Source organism: Lichenostomus cassidix, chromosome 12 (assembly GCF_008360975.1).
Source record: "Lichenostomus cassidix isolate B80296 chromosome 12, HeHo_3.0, whole genome shotgun sequence".
Classification (NCBI taxonomy): domain Eukaryota; kingdom Metazoa; phylum Chordata; class Aves; order Passeriformes; family Meliphagidae; genus Lichenostomus; species Lichenostomus cassidix.
This window is the reverse complement of record NC_139493.1, coordinates 1,005,678-1,022,199: the sequence shown is the minus strand read 5'-3', so window position 1 is coordinate 1,022,199 and position 16,522 is coordinate 1,005,678. Positions and strand designations below refer to the sequence as shown.

At 47.6% G+C, this 16,522-nt stretch overlaps 1 long non-coding RNA gene across 1 annotated transcript; it reads left to right on the top strand.

Moving 5' to 3' along the window:
* The first annotated feature begins 207 nt into the window (after window positions 1-207).
* On the top strand, window positions 208-6,408 carry LOC146431510 (uncharacterized). Its single transcript, XR_014854617.1, has 3 exons — window positions 208-319; window positions 1,303-1,395; window positions 5,912-6,408. It is a non-coding gene; the product is annotated as an uncharacterized LOC146431510 (long non-coding RNA).
* The last annotated feature ends 10,114 nt before the right edge of the window (window positions 6,409-16,522 follow it).

Here is a 16,522-nt window from a genome sequence, read left to right as displayed (position 1 = left end):
GACAGGAATCCCAGATGGGTTTGGGTTGGAAGGGATTTTAAATCCCATCCAGTGCCCTGGCAGGGACACCTTCACTGTCCCAGGTGCTGCAAACCTTGTCCAGCCAGCCTGGGACACTGCCAGGGTGTCTATCAGTCAGTGTCCTCAGGAAAACTCTCAGAGATCGATTTGTTTCCTGCAGATCCAGCAGGAGCAGCAGCAGGTGAATCAAACCCACAGGGATGGTAAGGAACACAAATGTCTCCTGGGGGAATGGAGAGCAAAATTCACAGAGGATGAGGACCTGGAAGTCCAAATCTGTGGGAACAGACAGTGCAAGGTCTGCACTGTTTTTATTTTAATTTTTTTATTATTATTATTATTTTTGTGTGTGATGCATTTCAGCACCAGTATGGCTCAGTCCCCAAGGAGAGCATCAGGCAGGTGAGGTATTTTGGGGCTGTGTGAGAACCATCACATTCCCAGGGCTCTGGGCAGAAATCAGGAGGTGCTGGCTGATAACAGCCTGGCGAGTGAGCAGAAATTTTTAAAAAGTTTCCTTTTAAATCTGTGCAAGACTAGAGCTGCCCCTCCAAGCAGCCCCAACTCACGAGGAAATCTCCCATTTTCTCCTCACTGTGTAATTTGCCAGCAGGGTGATTGCTCCTCATCACGCTGGACAAGAAAGGAGAAAATTACTGACAATTAGCTGAACTCTTCAGGCTTCACTCAAGCAGAATCCCATTGCCTGCTCTGGGAACACTTCCCAGCATTGGATTCAGGCTTTTCCCCCACTTATCATTTAGGAAAGGGCTGAAGAGAACCCCTGCAGGGCCCAGCACAGGGCTGGAAGGAAATACCTTTTTCATTCTTGTTATTGGATGTGCTGAGAAATATTCCAGGAGAATGAGGTGTTTTGATGAGGGAGTCCATCACACCTGTGAATAGGTTTGATTAAAGCAACATTTACCCTCAGCAATGATCTGGAGGAGCAGCACCCTGTGAGTGATTGGGAAGATCATTTCTCTGGAGGTTTTCACTTCTCTGATGGTTTTTTAGTGGAGTGTCTTTCAATGCAGGATGTGAAAAAAGGAGTGAATCACCTCAGCACTGCTTAATTCAACTAAGAAAATTGTAATGTGAGGAAGCAAACAAAGGCACCTGGATAAAAGGATGGGATTTGTGCTGGCAGTGTGTAGTAAGACCCAAATGCCTGGAGAGAACTTGGTTGTAAAGCACTTGGAAAGCATTCATCCAACAAATCTTTGAGTGGCAGCTTCCCTCATCCTGCTGCCTGATGCATTTGGGATTTCCTGTCCACAGGGATTGCTGGAGCTTAACGAAATCCTCTGTGATCACTTCTGGAGAGGGAAAGTGCCTGAGCTCTGTGAAAAACAAAGGGATGACCCTGTGCAGGTATATATAGTAATAATGATAATAATAATAATAATTGAAATAGCTGGAGTGCTGTGCCCTGGGTGGCTGGGAGGGCTGAGAGGGACCCTGCATGCCCAGAGCAGGGGTGATCCCACCCCAGGAGGGTCTGTAAAGCTGTTCCCTCCCCTCCCAGCTCCATTTGCAGCCCTGACCCCAGTGCTAGCCCAGAGCTGCCCATCTGCTGCAGAGCTGCCAAGGGGAGCAGCAGTTGCTCCATGTGGGGATTTGCTGCCCTGTGCCAAGGGCTGGGCATGAGCCAGGGCAGCTCCTGCTGCTGGCAGTGCCAGGGCATGGAGCAGCTGGCCCAGCCCAGAGTGGCCTCAGTGTGTCACACTCTGATTGTGCCAGCAGAGCAGTGCCAGCCCTGCCAGAACCTCGGGGAGGGGCTGAGGGGCTCTCCCTACCCCAGCTCTCAGAGCAGTTGTGCTCAGCTAGGTCCTCAGGGGCTCCTGGCACAGCTGACCACACCCTGCCACCCTGCAGAGCTCGGGGATCTCCAGCTGTGGTTCCAAGGGAGCTCTGAGCTGCCAGCAGTGCAGAGGCAGAGGGAAGCTTTGCCCAGGTGAGTCCCCATGGCTTAGTGCTGCTGCTCTGATCCTGGCAGCTCTGGGGACAGAGCAGCCCTGGGGTTTGGGGTTTGGGGTTTGGGGTTTGGGGTTTGGGGTCACCCCCACAACCAGGAGCTCACTCTGGGTGTTCAATGCTCAGCCCTACTTGCCCAGGACTGCAGTCCCCATGCCTGGAGGGCTGCAAAGCCCAGGGGATGTGGCTTTAGGGACATGGATTAATGGTGGCTTTGGCAGGGGAGATGGAATGGTTGACTCAATGGTCTTAAAGGTCTTTTCCAGGCTGATTCCATGATCCCTGAGGGTCACAGTGACCCACAGCAGGCAGTGCTGGCTAGGGGAGCTTTGGGCAATTGCTGAGGAGCTCTGGTGTTCCCTGCCCTTGGCCTGGAGCTCCTGTCCCTGTCCCTGCCCTTTATCCTGTCCCTTTCCACAGGATATTTCTCATGGCTCTTGCAGAAAATTGGGATTTTTCTCTTCCCCTCCATCTCCTCCTCTGCCTGGTGCCAGGGCAGCTGAGCTTGGACACCAAGCACATCCCTCAAATCTTTCCTCCTGCAGCCAGGAGCTCCCAGCCCTTCCCAACCAGGAGAATCCAGCACTTCTGGATTTAATCTCTGCACTTCTGGGTTTAATCTCTGCTCCAGGAATGGGGAAAAGAACATTTTATAGTCAATCTCTGGCACTAGAAAACCCCAACCCTGTTCTGATTTGTCTCCTGCCTGTCCCCAGATGGAATGAACAGTTTCTGTCACTGGAGATGTTGCCTCACCCCTGCCAGTTAGAACATATTTGTCTTTCCATTAATTTAAACTTAGAGGAAGGAAAATCTTTTTGCTAAGCAGAGAGGAATTCACAAACGTGGGGATTTACCAACCAGCTCCTCTTGCCTGCTCCAGAGCTCTGTGGTTTTTTCCTTTCTTTGTTTTCCAGTAAAACTGACAGGAAGGTCGATGTGACCGTGGCTTAAAAATTGGGACCATGAATTTGACAAATGCTGCAGCCTCACAGGATTTTGCTTCCATGGGTAATTTTTTTCTTGCACCGAGAGCTCCTCTGGAGGAGGAGGAGGAGGAGGAGGAGGAGGAGGAGGAGGAGGCTGACCCAGAGCCCTTCCAAAGGCACTCTGAGAACTCCAGCTTTGTCACCTCTGCAGGGCCATTTGTCTGCCTGCTTGACATTTGTCCTACGTTTTTGTGCCACCAACTCCAGCTGCCTCTGATTGAATCACTGCTGCTGTTATTATTTCTCTGTTCCTTGCCTTTTGCCAGTGAACTCGAAATACTTTCGTTCTTGTTTGCTATTGATCAGATAATTCACAGGTCTGAGCAGCTCTGACGGGCTGGGGCTGCAGGTTCATGGGTTGGAAAAGAAATACATATGAGGAGTAGTTTACACCTCTCTGCCTGTTCTTACACAGTGTTTTAATATTTGCAGTACCTTTTGGATGTGTTACAATTGGCAGTAATTCCATTACACTGCATTTATTGTGTTTTCAGGAGGGGAATTGTACCTGGGAGAGCAAAACAACTCAGAATTCTTTTGAAATCGCTCAGCTCAGCTTTGGTTTTCTTTTTCTTTTTCTTTTTTTTTTTCCCCTTAGAAACCCCCTCTGTTATAGATAAAATAATTGCAACTGGTGCAACAATTCATAACCTATTCCACATTTTCATGCACCTTCAACCAGGACACAAATATTTCTTTTTGCCTGCACCATTATTCCCATTCAGCTGACTGCAGGGATACAGAATTACACAACTCTTTGCTTCTCCAGTCGTGCTGCATTTTTACAGCGTGATTTATAGACCTGTGACGAGGAGACCTTTCCCTAAGAAGGGATTTTCCCAAATGAATTTGCACCATTTCCATAGGTCACACTCCTCACTCCAGCTCCTTTGCCTGCCGTTTGCTCTGGCTGTTAAACAGCTTTAAAATCCAAGTGTGATTATTCAGAAATCACTTCATAAAACATTATATGCCAAGTGCCACTGGGCTCTCCCTCCTGCCTCACACAGAAAGGGAAACTGCTGAGTTTGAACGAGCAGTGGAAAGTTCATTAGGGATAATTGTTGATGAGATAGGGAAGTGGATTATAGAAATGAGATCAGAAACGTGGAATTGTCTCCAGCATGGCCAGGATGCTCTGCAGAGGGGAGGGTGTGAGGGGAAGCTCTGGGACTGGGGAGGATCTCCTGGCAAACACAGGAGAAATCAGGAATATTTCCCTGCTGGTAAATCACAATCAGGTTTTGGGAGATGAAGGAATCCATGGGAAATTTGAAATATAAAGAGGTGTTGGTGACACTGCAGGGGGACTCTGGGGAGGAGCTTGACTGATGGAGAATCCCAGGATGGTTTGGGTTGGAAGGACCTTAAAAACCATCCAGTGCCACCTCAGCCCTGGCAGGGACACCTTCCACTGTCCCAGGCTGCTCCAGCCTGGCCTTGGACACTGCCAGGGATCAGGGGCAGCACAGCTTCTCTGGGCACTCTGTGCCAGGGCAACAAACCCTCCCAAGGAAGGATTTATCCCTAAAATCCAATCCAAACCCAAAATCCAATCCAAACCTGGTCTCTTCCCCTCTGAAGCCATTCCCTGTACTGACACCCCATGCCTTGTTGAAGTCTCCCAGTCCAGCTAAACAGCTTTAAACCATTTCTCCAACATTTCCTTCTCCAGGTGGATCTGACACTGCTGCTGCATGCTGAGGGACAAGGACAGATTCCAGCACATCCCAGACAGGGCTGGCTTGGGGGAAATGCTTTTATGGACCAGAAAATTGGGGTTGCCATGTCTGTTTTCCTTAGAATAATGAAATGCTAAAATAACACCACCAGTCCTGCCTCTCCCATCACTATTATTTGTTTTGCTCTGAGCACAAATAGTGCAGTGTAAGATGGCATTTTCTTATCTGAGGGGAGTCAAAGTGTGAGAAAGGGGTCTGGGAGAGGAATTTTTAATTTGGAGTTGGATGGGAATGGATGGACGGAAAAGGAAGGAATGAAAAGCAAAACTTTCAGGTGGGGGAGAAGGAAAAAAAACTTGGTTTTGTGCCTTTGTGTAAGTGAGCTGCTGGAATGAAGCATCCAGTAAGAAATCATGAGGGATACTGGGAGGTGGAAAAAAGGCCAGGAACTCCAGAGCATGGAAATGGGGAAAGGGCAGCCAGGAAAGCAGTGAAAATGCTGAAAACCTGCAGGTGTCTGTGGGGCTGCAGAGCTCACCTTGAGCAGGGAGGGAGCTCGGTGAAGGTTAAACCTGAACTCACTGCTCTCCCCCCAAAATCTGCTTTCTCCAAGCCTCATTACCCATTTTGCTGAACATTACCATCATTTCTCTCCTGCCAGGTCAGCTCACATTTTTCACCCTTTTAGGTACAAGAGCTGAGAATTATTGGTGCAATGAATCACACTGGCTGAGGTGCTGCTGGAGAAACCAGGCTGGTGGCTAAATAGTGAGCAGATTTCTCTGAATTCCCTCGAGTTTGGGGGAATTTCTCCATGTGGAGGAAGCAGCAGCACAGGGACATCACCTCTGTACAGTTTTTGGGAAGCAGGGAAAGCTGCCTGCCCTGCTGTGTCTGAAACCCACAGGGAATTTCTGCCAGCAATCAGAACAAGACCTTCCCAGCCTCAGACTTGAACATCAGGGTTTGTCTTCCAGCTCCACTAATTCACATTTGCTTTTCTTAAAAAAGCTTCTAAAAACTGCCAGAAAAATCCCACCTGGCATCCCAAGTGCTTCAGCATTAGGCAGGAATTTTGTCTAATTATAGAATAGTAATATATCATTAATAATAGAAATACAGAAATGAAATACAGTCTCCTAATTAGATTAAAATACAACGATGTCTGTAAATAGCAAATAATGATGCCAATATATAGGTGAAAAAGAGCATTACTAATTATATTTCCCTTTGTGTTTACAGAAGGAAATGCATCATTCATGAGCTTCACACCAAGCTGGGATTGCAAAGCTGCATGTGGATATTTAGTTTACCACAAAATATTCACTGGGAAAAAAACTTCAGGTGTCCTGGCAGATCTGAGCTGCTCTCTGTAAGGGTCAAGAGAAATGAACTTTATGCCTTTAATGATGATTTAATTTGTTGATTTAATTTGCATGATTTTGCATGATTTCATTTGCAGAAAAATGGTTTGATAGAGTTTGATAATCAGAGATGAGCTTGGTGAGTTTGGAGGTATTTTCCAGCCTTGCTGATTCTTTAATATTGAACAGAAATTCCCAATTCAGCTCTTTGTGTTGTAGGAATAAGGAGATGGAAATAGTTAATAATTTGGAATAAAATTAACTTTCCTCTAGCAAAACAAACAGCAACAAAAAGCTGTGGTAATTCTCTTGCAGCTTTCCAAGGCAATTATGCTGTAATGACTGCTGAAGAGATTTTCATGTTGTTTCAAACACTGGTTGGAACAACTGGAAGCCACAAATTTTTCCTCATTGTGACTTTATTATCTGAAAGGAAATGACTAATTTGGAGTTGGTTATTATTGTTTTATAGCCCATGAAATATAAGTATCTAAGTAAACATTTCCATGAATTTAAATATATAATCCACATCATGTGAAATACACAAGCCCTCGGCTTCTGAGCCAGATTTTACTGTAGTATTATTATATTTAGGCTAGAAAATAAATGCTCTGTGTTTCCAGGCCTGTTTTTCAGTCCCTTCTCCCCTGAGGTCAGCTGTGTGGTGAGCAGAGAGAGCACAGAGCATGGAGGAATGGCAGAGTTTGGGTTGGGAGATGTTACAGATTTCCCATTGCATTTCCCATTTTATTTCCCAGTTTCCATCCTGTGACCTCGAGCTTTCCCTGCAGCACACATCTCAGAGGTGAAGCTGTTTTGGGATCAGGGGCTGGGCAGGTGACACATCTCCTAAACCTGCTGGTTCCCCTGAGAAACACATTTATCAAATAATAATAAAACCCCTGGGATTCATTTCAAGCTGCCCTGAATTTGAGAATTGCTGTGTGTTGCCTTTCAGCTCCCCTGGAATGGTGATTTTCTCCCTGGTTTTGGAGGTGTGAATGCACAATGGCAAAGGGGAAATCTCCTCACACATCATTCCTGGGCAGCAGTGAGGATCTCCCTCTCCTGGGTGGATCCTTTGGCCCTTAATGAGCTCTGGATTTAGATTTGCCATATTTTATTGGTGTTTTTCCCTGGAAATGCCCATATCTGCTCCCTTTTCTCAGCCCAGCCATTCCCCAGGAGCTCAGATCCCTTCCTCACCCCATTATCTCTCTGATCTCTGTTCACCTTGGCATCCCTTTGGCAATCTCTCCATGCCCTGCTGAGGGAAATATCAATATCAATAATATAAAATAACCTCCAGCTCCTCTTCCCTCTTCTCCCTATCCCAATTCCCAATCTTTGCCACTCTGTTTTTCCCTTATGTCCATCACAAGTTATTTCCTCACCACCTCTCTCCTTTGCTCTAATTCCTTACACTGCCAAGAAAAATGGGATCTTGAATTCCTGATTTCTAGGCTGGACCATAAAAACCAGGCTGATGATCATTGGTGCCATTCTGATTTATCCTGATACAATATCTGTTTATAACACACGAGCTTCATTGTGGGTAATGATGGAGATAAATTTTGGCCCTTATTTTTCACAGCCTCGTGCCAGCTGTATATCATCCATTTGCCTCTCATTTAGATACTTGCTCCTACTGCAGGAAAAAATAAAAATATCCCAGTTGTGTAGGTAATAAAGCTGGGGAAACAAACTTGGAAGTGCATTTTACAATGGAATTTGATTGTGATAATTTTTCATGTGTTAAAAAAGGAGCCTGCTGGCTTTCTCTGGGAACTGTTTGGGTTTATGCTTTGCTGGGATTTTTTTTCCATCCTCAGCTTGTTGTCACGTGGAAGATTTTTTTTTTTCCAAGGGAACAGAGAAGCATCTTTGCATTTATGAGCTGAGCTGGCTGAAAAACTGTATTTTGCAATTTGATGAGGCTGGAAGTTGCACAGGTAACAACTGAAACAAAAACTTCAGGCAGTGTGGATTCAAACTGGGAAATCTCACCTCCCTGCCAGTCTGGGGTAAACACCTACAGAAACACCACAGGGAGATGGCTTGGCTCTCCTTCATTTTTGAGCTGCAGAAATTCCCTGTTCCTCTGGCAGTTGGGATGGAGGATCAGTAAGACTGTAAAATCCCAGAATTATTTAGGTTGCAAGGAGCTGAAAGCCCTGCAGGTGAGATCTCCCCTGAGCACAGACAGAACTCCCTTTTCCTGCTGCCCCTGTTGAAATGATCCTCTAAGCCATCCCTGAGCAATAAATCCCATTGCTCCCTCCTCCCCACCTCCTCTTCCCTCTCCTCTCCCACTCAGTTTACAGGAATTTACCAACAAAATGCTCTGAATTGTATTCACTTTGCACGAGCAGCAAGGAAATTGAAGAACTATTGAGACAAGCTGGCAAAGGTCCTTTTGCACGAGGCTGGGGATGATCTGGGTGCCTCTGGGATGTTTTTCCTCAGCTGCAGTCCTTGGGAGCTCAGCACACACAATTGTTCCCAGTCAGACAAAGGGAGCCTAATGAAAGTGTTTTAATTTGCTGATCAGCTATTCAGGATGAAAGGAATGGCCCTGCTAGGTGTCCTTGGAGACTGGGAATGAGTGCAGCCCTGGGAACCACAATATTCATATTTATTTACACTTTTTAGGGAGGTTTTGTGTGGGTAATGCTGCTGGAGTCTCTTCAGCCTCGAAACTCATTCCCTCCACCTCTCAGAGGCTTTTCCCTGGGCTTTGCAAAGCCTGCAGGTCAGTGCTGCTGCTGATTTACCAAACAGGAGATTCCTGGAGCTCCCTGTGCACTCAGAGTGAAGATCTGCTGGGAATTCATTCCAAAAAGCTCATTTAAACACCTGCTCTGCTATTCTGGAAACCTTGGTGTAGCTTTTTAAAAAGAGGATTTGTTTGAAGAGCTGGATTTCTGATGGGAATCCAAATTTCAGGCATTTTTTTGGGAAGATCCCCAGCTGCACAACCCTCAGCAGTTTCTGTCAGGGCAGAAAAAACCAGGATAAAAACTCTTTTAGGAATTGTGACACTGAGGGAAAATCCTGCTCCTTCCTGCCATGGAATGAGGATGTCAATTTGGGCTGTGGGAACCCCAAAAAGAGAGATGAGGAGCAGGTGGGGTTGCCTGAAGATAAGGAGAAGGTTGATTCAGCTCTGAGGTGATTTTCAGCTGTAAAAATCCATCTGTAATTGGTGTTGTATTAGTTAAGAGCAATTAGCTTCACCCTTTGCTCATAGCAAAAGTAGGGAAAGAAGGTTTAGGGAATAAGACAAAGTATAGGACAAAAAGAATATATTGAATTTCGGTTACATATTGTGTTTAGAAAGATGAAACATTTTTCACTGCATTTATTTTCTTACCAAAATTATACCTATTTTTAAAAATTTTGAAACAAACACACAAACCAATTTCAAGTACATTCCCATCACCACATGCCAGCCTTTGAAGGTGAGATGAGAACTGCCAATAACATCTTTTTTCACTGTGATTTCAAATCCGTGTCGAAGTACAGCAGAGCATGCAGAGCTGGGGATGAAGACAAGCTGACTTGTTGCACTTTTCTTTCTCTCTGTGCCATTCCTCCCCTGTGCCCTTCCTGCAGGGCCAGAGCTGCTCAGCTGTTGCACCCAAAGCCACCCAATATCACTTCACAGGAGGAACACGAGGTACTTACAGGAAGGAAGATATTTTTCTGGGGCTGAAATAGATCCTTAAAAGAAGACATTCTGCGATAAGTGAAAAGAAAAGACACACAATGCAAGAAAATGTCCATATTGAGAATGGAGATTCTGTTCCTGCTTTGTCCCTGTAATGCCTGAAATCCTTGGGCTGCTGTTTGTGGGAAATTATGTATCACCTCTCTGCTGACTCTTTATTATTATCTCCTGCTACCTATTCTTCCTTCCCCTACTCATCATCTTCCCTCCTCTTCATAAAATGTTCTAAAAGAGAAAATTACCCAGTTGGAGGGTCAGATGAGAAGGAAATTACGAGCTGCTGGTCGGTGTGCTCAGCCTGTGCTGGTGATTGCATCTGCTGCAGGTGAGGCCAATAATTCTGGGATCATTCTGGGATAATTCTGGAATAGCTGCCACGGAGGGAATTAGTTCTGAGGGATGGTAAATACCTCACCAGTCATTTTGACGTTATTTTCCACATTTTGGGTCAATTAATGCTTCTGGAGTGGGTCAGACAAAGAGCCCCAGAACTGCAGGAGTTGTTTATTTTGTGTATTTCTCTGTGTATGGTGGAATATGGAGAGTTGGGGGTTGTTAATGTTCTTCCCCAAGGAAATGGGATGGTTTGTGTTTCCCCAGGCAGGACAATGTCTGGGATATTCCCAGGGCTGCATTCCAGCACTGCCCAGACTGCTGTCCCCAGAGCCCCCAGCAGGAGAGACATTTGCTGAATGTGTGGTGATGGTGGAGCTGGGCTGAGTTCCAGGCTCACCCCCAGGAAAATGAATGAGGGTTAATTTTGGGGACCCTGCTGGCTGTTAGTGTGACATGCAAACCCCATTTACTGAAAAACAGGTTGTGTAGTGAGTGCTGGGGCTCAATTTGATTCTCAAACAGCACAAAACAGGCTGTGGCTTTCCTTACAGCATCCAGGACTGGAAGGGTTAAGAGTGAATTGTGTGCTTTTAAAGGGATCTTAACTTGAGCTAATGTAACTTCATGGAGAACCCTCGGAATAGCCTTTAAATAGATTTTGTGCTTGGGAGCAGTCTGGACTGTATCTCATTACAAGTGAATTGCAAACAGAACTCCTGCATCCTCCCTGGAACAGCCACTGGAGCATGGCAGGAATATTGCTGGGTGTGGAGCAATTGCTGAGGCAGAGGCATCGACCTGGGGATGGCTCAGCCAGAGCCCCTGCGTGTCCCTGGGGATGTCCCTTTGCAGTGCTGGGGAGCCCAAAACCACCCAGATGAGTTCTTTCCATGGTGAGCTCATGAAACTCCTCCTGTTTGCTGAGGAGCTTTGGACTCTTGCATGGTTTGGGCTGAAGGGATGTAAATCCCATCCAGTGCCACTCCTGCCATGGCAGGGACACCTCCCACTGTCCCAGGCTGCTCCAAGCCCTGTCCAGCCTGGCCTGGGACACTGCCAGGGATCCAGGGGCAGCCACAGCTTCTCTGGGCACCCTGTACCAGGGCCTCAGCACCCTCACAGGAAACAATTCCTTCCCAATATCCCATCCTCCCTGCCCTCTGGCAGTGGGAAGCCATTCCCTGTGTCCTGTCCCTCCATCCTTGTCCCCAGTCTCTCTGCAGCTCTCCTGGAGCTCCTTTGAGTTCTGGAATTGCCTCTGAGCTCTGCCTGGATCCTTCTCTGAGCTCAACACACTCAGGTCATTTCCACTGATTGCAGGTGGAAGGGCATTTTTGGGGTTTGATTGCAGCCCTGGGATCCCAAGCTCACCATGGGCAGTGGAGCAACCCTGAGCTTTGCTGTCTCTGTGTTTCACTGTTTTCTGTGGCTGCTCTGCATTTCTGCCTCTATAACATGGCACAACCCCCTCCTTCCAGCTGTGTCTTTACCCTCTTAGCTTTGATATTTGGGGAACTGGAGACTTCCCTTCTTCCCTGGGAGTATCCAATGCATGAAGGAAAGCCACCAAAAAGAGATGCTAGAAAAAGAAAAGAATGAAAGAAAAAAGGCGAAAATAATGCTGGAAATCTGTTTTTCCTATTGAAACATCAGCTGTCTGATGGTCTAACTGAATTCATCTTCTCAGGTACCTCACTGTGTGCAGTACAGGAGGTGACAGGCAGCTCTCCCAGCCCCTGGAGGTGAGGATGGTCAGAGCTGTCACAGCACATCAGCTGGGCACTGCTGCCCGAGGCACAACGAGAGCCACCAGCCCTGGGCAGGTACAGCCCAGCCTCGTGCCACCCCAGGGCTCTGCTGCCACCCCAGCAGGACAGGGACAGGGACAGGGCAGGAAAACCTTCCCAGGGGTCTCACTGTGCTCTGGAGGGCAGGAGGAGTTCCGTTCCTCAGCAGTGGGGAGGACGAGGAGCTCGGTTTGTTATTCCTCCAGGCTGCTCCAGGAGAGGTGCAGTTTTTCCAGAACCCCAGGAAATGCTCACAGGGGTTGTTCCCTCAGTATTCCTGGGCAATGTGTGTCATTCCTGCTGCTCATCCCATCCCATCCTCGGTGGGGCAGGGAAGGGGCAGTTTGTCACTTGTTCCCTGGAGGCAGAGCTGGAGCCCTGGCTGCCCCTGGAGGCAGAGCTGGAGCCCTGGCTGCCCCTGGAGGCAGAGCTGGAGCCCTGGCTGCCCTGTCCTGCCAGGGATTTGGGAGTCAGGAGTCCCCCTGAGCCTCCTTTGCTCCAGGAAACACCTCCCTCTCCCCCCAGCTAAGTTTGGTTCTGTTCTAATGGGAATTCCAACAGTGCCTCACACACACAAATTTGGGGCTTTTACATATTCCAGGCTCGAGTTCCTCACTGTTTAGGCTGAACACAAAACAAATAGAGAGAAGTGACTTCATTATTTGTGCTCTGGAAGTGACTTGACAGCCATTTAGAAAACTGCTTACCATTCCCCACTTTCCCAGGTCCCTGCTGTCCCCCAGGAGCAGCTGGGAACAGATCCATCCATCTCCATCCCATCCTGCAGGTGATGCAGCTGCAGTGCTCCAGCACTTGCATTCCTGCAATCAATAATTCCAGCAATAATTCCTGCAATCCATAATCCCTGTGAGGATGGGCAGGCAGGAGGTGAGGCCATTGTGTGCCACACTGCCTGGGCTGCCCTTGGGGAATCCTCCAGAGTGCAGCCAGCTGATAAAGAGCTTCTCTTTTGCCTTTCTGAAATCTGTGCTTTAAAGCTGACCTTATTCTCAGTGGGAAATCTGGGCTGGTGCTGCATGGACAGAAATAGGAGTAGGTTTAAGCTGTGATTTATTTAGGTCTTTTTGCCTCCTTCAGAGCAAAGTTTGTGTTTGTTGTTCATTCATTTCCTGGCTCTTGGCTGGTGGAGGGTCTTGTACAACCATGGGATTCCTGCAGGGAGCTCAACTCCTGCTGCCCTAAAGAACCCCAGGATGGTTTGTGTTGGAAGGACCTCAACATATTATATATCAGAATATTAGATTTCCATCTTTTGTGCAGGTGCATCCCATTCTACAGCTTAACATAACACAGCAAGGTGATTTTGCATCATGATTTGGAGTCCAGGTAATTTTAAACACCTTTGCAGCCATGCAGTTTATGGAAAGAAGGAGAGGTTTTTGCTGCCTTACACTCTCAGTGCATGAAAGATTTGAATTAGCTTTGTCTCCTGGTGCAGGGCTGCTCTCCAGGCTGGATTTAGTGCCTGCTGACAGCTGGTGCCCAGGGCTGCTGTCCTGCCAGCCTCCCTGCAGCCACAGCCCTCTGGGGACTTGGGGACAGTGCTGACAGCTTGAATTCCTCCCTGGAGCTGCTCCCTTGCAATGCTCTCACAAGCCATCCTCGGATACACCAGAGGTCCTTTACACTTTTATTTACACTTCAGGGTGTAGTAAAATAAATCCTGAGTGGCTGCTGGCAGTGAGGGATGCTCTGGGGACACCTGGGCACAGCAGAGCCCAGAGGGCAGGGGAAGCTCAACCAGCTCTTCCTGCTCTGTGGAATTGTCCTGCAGCATCCCAGAGCTCTTTGGCACTGTAAATCAGTCTGTGACCCCTGGAGTTCTACCCTCACCTCCACGGAGCTCAGGCAGTGTCCTCTTGGGCAGCTGAACAAACCCATGTGTGTCAAACACTGAGGCAGCTGACTTGGAAATTTTGGGATTGGCTCTGCCCCTCCTCCAGGAGCATCCCAGTGCTCCCAGTGCTCCCAGTGCTCCCAGTGCCCTGGCCTGGCTGCTCCTCTGCTGTGCTCTAGGCAGATGAAATGAAGGCATCATTAAGCTGTGAAAGGCTGGGGTTTCTCTGCAGCCTCTGACTCGCTGGTTTGTCAGTGTGGTTTTACCTGGCAGCAGAATCCTCAGCATGCCAGCCTTCCTCAGGCTCAGGGAGGAGAGCCCGGGAGGTGTGCAGGGTTGTCTTTGAGGGAACAAACCGAGCAGGCTGCACCTTGCCTCGCTGCTGAACAAAGGTTAATTGCCACGTTTTCCTGTTTCCCTTTGTAATTAAGTGTGGAGCCTTTGGTGCTTTTCACTGCAGCTCCCCACTGCTGGAGTTAATCTTTTTAATCACTGCAGGAACTCCAGGGCAGATCCCACACAAAACACGGGGCTTTTCTTCTCTGGGGGAGAGCTTCAACCCAGGAAAAGCTGCAATGGTGTGTTTGGAGGAGATGCATTCTAAAAACAGCAGTTCCCATTTTGGTTTCTCTGGGATTTGGTTAGAAGTTCTGGGAACGGGAGGTGATTCCCAGCTGAGGCTGGCAGGGGGAAGCTGTGGTTACATCCCAAGCTGCACAGAAATTGTGTTGCCAGAGATGTTATTATTATTGCCTGTTCTGTTTGCTGCTGTTTCTCTCTGTTTCATTTCTTTGTGTTAAGAAATTTCCCTATTCCCCCTTCATGCAACAAAAACTCAATCAGAGTGAAAGAAATGGGGTTTTTTCAGACTTTCCCAGGCAGTCCTGGCTCTGAGGGAACTGGGTGGGGAAAACAACTCTCAGAAGAGCTGGGGGGCAGTGGGGGCTCAGGGACAGCCAGGAGGGCATTGTCACCTCAACAGCTTCATGATGCCCAGACAGTGAGCAAATCACTGCCATGACTTCACTGGGGAGGATCACACCCTGCCCGGGACATTACTGCCCTGAGAACACTCTGTGTTGTGCTCATAAATAACTGTTAAGTTTAAGAAATGAATTCGCACGGAAGGATTTATTGTGGTATACAATTAGAGCAAGAAAAATGACAAATTTGTTCCTTAGAGTGCCTTGAAATAATTTCTATCTCATCTGATTAGGAGAAAAGGCTGCTTTGTCTTCTTAAATTATTTTTTCTCTATTTAAATAAATCTGAACTGCTTGCATGCCGGCAAGAATTACAAACGGCTGCTCAGACCTAAATCAAGTGTTCCAGGGCTGCTGCATGAATCTTCCCAGGCAATAAAGTTTGGGTACCTTTGACAAGTTTTATGGTCCCAGATAGGTGCACTGTGCTAAGGGCCATATTTCACAGCAACGCCTCTGAATAGATCATATCAGTTTTTATATGCTAATAATTTGTTTGGGTAGTTTAATACCAAGAGCTGTAATTCATATCTATGGCTCGCCTTAGACTGGGGGTAATTTGAATAACAGTTGGGGAAAAACCACTTTAGGAACACTTTCAGGATTGCACTTTCCCATGGAGCAATTAAGGCAGGACCACAGCAGGCTGGAAATTTAAGGATAAAAGGAATTGAAGCTCATCAGCTCCAGCTCAGGGTCATTCCCTCTGAAGTTTCCCTCTCCCTCAGTCCCTGTGTTTTCAGTTTGCTGAGTGTCTGGGCTCTTTTCCATTTCCTCCTGGGCTGCCAAATCAATCTTGTTATTTAGTCACTCCTTTTGCCTAGAACTAAAATCTAAATGTTTTTCCCCTTTAATTCCCCTCCAAGTCCTGCTGACATTTGTGGTGTATTGTGAATTTTCCCTGTTCCAGTCCAGGGGTGTTGTGTGATACCCAATTTTGCTGAAACCCAATTTTTGAATCCAAATTCAGCGTTTGCAAGCCAGCAAATGCTGGCAGCAGGGTGGGAATGGTGGGAATGCTGGGGCAGTGCTGGGTGGGGATAGAAATAATAAATAAAACCAACTGGGAGCTGTTGGAGGGCAGGAATTCCCCAAACTGTTGGTTTTTTAGCACTCAGAGCTCCTTTTCCTAAGCCAGGATGTGCAGATGGAAGGCTGGAGACTCTCCAGTCTCTCTGGGGACAGCAGGGACCCCCAAATTCCCCCTGGAGCCAGCAGGGCTTGTGGGACTCTGGTAGTTGTTCATTCTTTGGGGGTGAATGTCCCAGTCCTGCCCTGAAGTGTAAATTGGCTATTATTCGCTTTTCTGCAGCTCGATAATTGAAACTAATAGAGGCAAATAGCTAATATTTTCTGGTGGGATGACCTTGGGAGCAGGAGAGCAGCTCCTTGTGTCTTCCTCCAGGGAAGAAAGTTAGAGGAATTACTGCCAAATAATAATAATAGCAGCAGCAGCAGCAGCACGGGCTGTAATTCTCCACTCTCCCACTCCAGCGACACCTGAACAGCAGCGGCAGGAAAACAAGTCATTTATCAGGGATAATTCTTGGAACCGCTGGGGGTGTGGAGCAGAGCTGGCCAGAAATGGGCACAGCAATCTCCACCTCAGCCCAGCCATTAAGCTTCTTGGATATAATCTCCCCATTTGGGCAATTTGTGCTTGCTCAGGACAAATGTGGCTGCGGACTAATGTGAGGTGGGAGAGGAAATGTCCCCATTTCCTTTCTGAGGCGCTGTGAGGTGTGAGATTGCTGCTGCCACCTCCACTTCCTAGTGAGGGAGCTGACCCTGTGGC